Source organism: Helianthus annuus, unplaced genomic scaffold, assembly GCF_002127325.2.
Source record: "Helianthus annuus cultivar XRQ/B unplaced genomic scaffold, HanXRQr2.0-SUNRISE HanXRQChr00c005, whole genome shotgun sequence".
Lineage (NCBI taxonomy): Eukaryota > Viridiplantae > Streptophyta > Magnoliopsida > Asterales > Asteraceae > Helianthus > Helianthus annuus.
In genome coordinates this window covers 38,398-44,004 of record NW_023395521.1, presented here as the reverse complement: position 1 = coordinate 44,004, position 5,607 = coordinate 38,398, and positions in this window count along the sequence as shown.

Sequence of the window (5,607 nt, the reverse complement as noted above, 5' to 3'; positions counted from 1 at the left end):
TTATAATATAAAAACTACCCCACATATTTTGATGGTTTGGATGAGAATGCTCTAACTCCCTAACCATCATGCTAATAATATATTTGAAACCTGCAAATAGTGAAATAAAGCTTATCATATCAGTCATCCATAACAAATTACATCTCGTTTTCTTATTTAGATGAAAAGCAATGTTTACCTAATTCAGTAGCGCTCATTTGTATGTATATATCTTGCCCATTGTAAGTTCGGAAGTATTCTCACATTTATCAATTTGTTGTACCATATCAAACAGCCACTACCTTGTTTAATGTCCAAAGTCGCATAAGCCGGCAATTACACCGCGTTGTGCATTTCATCCTACATTGATTCAAACTCATATTATCAAAACAATGTGCAAAAGTCAACTGAGATATTGAGGTGGACGGGGATGATGATGTGGCGCTGATGTGGACTTGGGGGAAGGGGAACCACACCTCATAGTCTAATAACAATAATACAATGTAAGTGTTAGCATAATCATGTAAGCGTAAGAGATTAAACTAAAGTTGAAACATGCGTAAGAGTTAAAACATCCCGGCGTATATTGTTGGTATAGAACAAAAAATAAAAATACCGGACTAAACTGAAATAAAACAAGTGAGAAATCTAAAAAAATTAAAATAATCATACCTTTGAAGCTTGAGCCTTGAGAACCAGACTCAAATGGTTTAATTAGGATCCAAATAAATGAAAATTAGCTGATGTAAACATCATACACAATCAAATTTCTATACAACATGTACTAAATTCAGCATAATTATATAAAAAATTTTCAAATTTCTTAACTCATGTAAGTCCTAAATTAAAAATCAGTAAAAAAATGAAAGTGCACATATGTATCAATGGATATAGCTATTTACAATAACTGCAACAACTACAACAAATAAAGTTCGAACAAAATCACATAATGTATTTCCAATTTTTTAGAGAAAAGTGCACAGATAGTCCATGTGGTTTGCTTCATTTTTACCTTTAGTCCTCAACTTTTGCAATTTCGTTCCCGGATATTCCCTAGTGTGGATGAGGGTTAGTTCTTGGTGTTAAGTGGGTGTGAAATGACAGAATTACCCTTACTATTAAAAACTAGAGTAAACTGCAATTTTACCCCCTGAAGTTAGGGGTCATTGGCATGTCTACCCCCCCCTAAGGAAATAATTGCAATTTTACCTCCCACTATTTGCTCTTATGTTGCAACATTACCCCCTGCCGTCAAAGTCAATAACAGATCTGTTAACTCTAAGTTGAAATTACTATATTACCCTTCCATTTTACCCCCCAACATTCCTGTTAAGTGGCACAATTACCCCCACTGGTAAATTACTAATTTGTCCTTTCTTATTACCCCCTGTACTTTGTGTTAATACACAACATTACCCCCTGCAACTTCCAAAACCCTTCCCGCCAAAATCAAAAACCTGATCTATGATTATATAATAAAAAATCTGTAATTTTTGAACACGTAATCTGATTTTGATCATATAAACACCTAATTCTGAATCAATTCACTATGATTTTGTTTTATTTCTTAAATCATCTAACCTAATTATGATTTCTGAAATCAAGCATAGCATACCTGTTCAAAATCAAGCATATCTGTTCAAAATCAAGCATATCTGATCATGTATGTTGCACTAACAATATGTTCAGGTATGCTGCACTAACACATTCATGTATGCTGCACTAACAACCATTTCCTGCTGCACATTCACTAACAATCTGATCATGTATGTTGTACTAACACATTTAGGTATGCTGCACTAACAACCATTTCCTGCTGCACTAGAATCTGTTATCACATTCACTGATTAAGCACACTCACTGCTACACATTTTGAGTTGAAAGATCATGTAACTGTCATAACTAGGCACATTTTGATCATGTAAAGATCATGTACTGTCATAACTGTGAATTTTGTTATCAAAACATCAAACATCAACTATGATCAGTAACTGCACATGTATCAAAACATCAAACATCACGACTTTGATCCTAACCTGTCATAACTAGGCACATTTTGATCCTAACCTGTATGATCAACTTATCAAAAACCTGTATGATCAAGTTATCAACACATCAAACATCACAAATGTACCATCATATTGATCCTAACATGTATTAAGAACACAAATATACCATCATATTGATCCTAACCTGTATCATAACTAGGCACATTTTGATCCTAACCTGTATCAAGAACACCAATATACCATCATCAGAGTATAAAAAAGGCTTATCAATAACACATTACCTGTAAACATTGGTCATAACTAGGCACATTATATTAAATCAAAAGATCCTAATATATATACAATTAGATCAGTATTAAACCAAAAGATCCTAATATTTTAAACCAAAAGATCCTAATATATTAAACCAAAAGATCCTAATATATTAAAGATTAACTACACAACCATTTCTGGCTGCGGGGGAAACTGGAAATGCAGGAAAGGGCGACCCCACATTTTCACAACCACGGAAACCACAATCGATCGGACTGAAAAACGAATCCTCATGTCCACTGCAAACACAAAAAGATCGATGTTTCAATAACCCCCTGTTTTTTACTTGTTCAGAAAGATCGATGTTTATACCTGAGATCAGAGACAACAGGGAGGATCGGTGGTTGTCGCCGGTAACCAGGTGCATCGGCGGAGATGTGGTCGCCGTTGTGGTAGCCGGAGGTGGAGGTGGAAGAATGCGGTTCTGCGATTCACTCATTGTGAAGTGGAAGCCGGTGGGTGTTGACGTTGTGGTCGTCGGAGCTGGAGGTGGAAGTTGGAAGTGCAGTCGCCGTCGCCGGAGGTGGAGGTGCAGGTGCAGTCGCCGAAGGGTGAAGAAGGAGTGGAGTGGAGTGAAACTTAGGGGGTAAGGGTGAAGGTGGAAGACAAGTACAAGGGGTTTATAAAGATCCAAAGGGTGAAATTACGTTTATGCCCTTTGACCGTTTAAAGACCGTTATTGACTTTAACACCGGGGTGTAATGTTGCAACATAAGAGCAAACAGTGGGGGGTAAAATTGCAATTATTTCCTTAGGGGGGTAGACATGTCAATGACCCCTAACCTCAGGGGATAAAATTGCAGTTTACTCTAAATACTATAAAGAAAACATTAAAATAATATGCTGGCCCCACCATCTACCAACCCAACCACCCCTTTTTCCCCCTCTTGATCTCAAACGCCACCACCGCCACAACGTTTGAAGCAGCCTTGCCGGAAAAATAAGCCAACAACGTCCAGCGATAGAGAGAGAAAATGAGAGGAAAGAGAGAGAGAGATCGGAGATGACAAAAGGGACCGCCAGCCGGTCTATTCTATCACTCATGTCTCCTCACTATGTCTTTATTTGCATTTCTATAATCTTTTAATCATGCCCAGGGCATTGCCCCCTTTTGTAGAAATATGCTCTCTTATCCAGTGACGGATCTAAGAACTTTTTTCACTAGGTTCCTTTTGGTAGATTCTCACGAATTCTCACTATTTTTTTCCAAATCATCAGAGGTTCTCACTATTTTTTTCCAAATCGAATGGGTTCCAGGGAACCCCCAAAAGTGACCTAGATCTGCCCCTGCTCTTATCCAAATAAAGCATATATGGGTTTTAAATACCTTTAATACTTTTAAAAATGGTTCAGCATCAAAGAAAGTGAGAAGTTAGAATTTCTTACTTTTCAAAAGAGTGATTAAACAGACATTTACAAAAGAGTTTGGGGTGACGCTTGGTGTAACACCTTGAAAATTTGAGTCCAATAAAGTATAAACATGTGTCATAAGCTCTGAACGTGAGAAAGAATACTTTGGAGGGACTAAAGTTGACAAATAGGGAAACTATGTGAATATAAGGGTCCAAAGTGTCAACAATGGATAAATATATTTTAAAATAGCCCTACATAATGATTATACCTTCCAACGAATAAATCATGGATCATACGAAGCTAAACATAAAGGAAAGTGAGGAATTACAAACTACAGGGGCTAAAAGTGTCAACATGTGCAAAGTATACCTCTGAGTGACCTTTTGGCAGACCCGAAGCTTTGTAATGGTAAAATATACTCACTAGAATATGTGGTTAAAATTTCATAAAGTTTCGTTATCGTATGAGAAAGTTATGATCAAATTCGTGTTCGAGGGGTTAAAAGCGTCAACATTGAATTCTATGGCCTTATGAGTGGTTACAAGGTTGGTCAAAGACTTAACCAAGTTAGTAAAAGTCCCAAGGCCTTTAAAAATAAGGTTAAGAGGTCAAAAGTGCAAAAACAAAGCTTAAAACCACGTTACAAAGGACCAGGGACCAAAAGTGCAAACTTTGAAACTTGTTTGGCAGGTTATACAGGTCATACGGGCCGCGAGTGTCCTAAATTGTGGCACGACCCGGAGCTGACACGTGTCAACATCGTGTCAAGCCTAGTGGTGACCGGGCCAAGCTACGCTGTTGACCCACATTGACGCGGGCCGCGTAAGGCCTAGCCTTACTTAACGCGGGTCGCGTGAAGACGCGATTACAGCCCTATAAATAGAGGCCATCAGCCTTCAGTCCGTTTCGCTCAATTTCTTTCTTTCTCACTAAAATTCTGTAGTGGCGTTACTATACCCGGGCATTATACCCCCTAAAATAGCGAGGTTACGATGTAAGTATTATAACCCCTGGAGACGTATTAGATACGCTGCCCGATTGATCTAGGGTTCCGTAACGGCTGTCGTGGTTCTGCCCGACGTAGTCGTTGGAATGCCGTCTCGGGGAGGGTATTACTAATGTTAAAATGGGTTATTATACTAACGCACATGCATTTGTGTAAATTATAGATATTCACCAGGAAACCCTAAAGAATAACCTAAGACAGCAATGTGAGTAATCTCCTTTTGCAAACTGTTTTTACAAAACCTTAAATATTTCTTCATGTGAAAGACAGTTATTGAGTATTTGTAAGGGTACAATTATGATGGTATATTTGGGGTTTTGTATACAAAATTTGTTACCACCTGGGGAGAGGAGTAACATGACCATAAGTCAGATGACAGTACCATGGATGTTAATTGGTATTACCTGTAAACAAATGTAATTGCGGATGCGCCCTCAAAACTGTACACTGTGAAAATGGTTTTATTTAAACTTCATTAAAATGGGATTCACTCACCAGTATTTCCCACTGACAAAATGTTTTTAAAACGCATTTTAGGTAACAGTATGTGAAAGCCAAATAGAAGCCAGCTGGACAGCACTGAAGCCTTGGAAAAGTGGCAATAAAGTTACCTAAGAATAAAAAGAGATGTTTTTAATAAATAAATAGGATTTATTCCTATGAAACGTGTGTATTGAAAACTTGGGTTTTACCCATATGTTTAATATTATTAAACGAGGTGGTTTACTCTGATTAAATATTTCCTAACTACGGTCCTGATGAAAATTTCCGCTGCCAAATTGGATAAATAAATGTGATACCACCGAAACTGGCTCACGGCCGCCCGTTCCCGGGAGATAGGGATCGGGGGTTGTGACACGATGAGTCGCTAGTCATACCACACACAGATGTGCATATAGACGAGAGCTTAAAATTTGTGGAAAAACCTGTGTCGATTGAAGATCGACA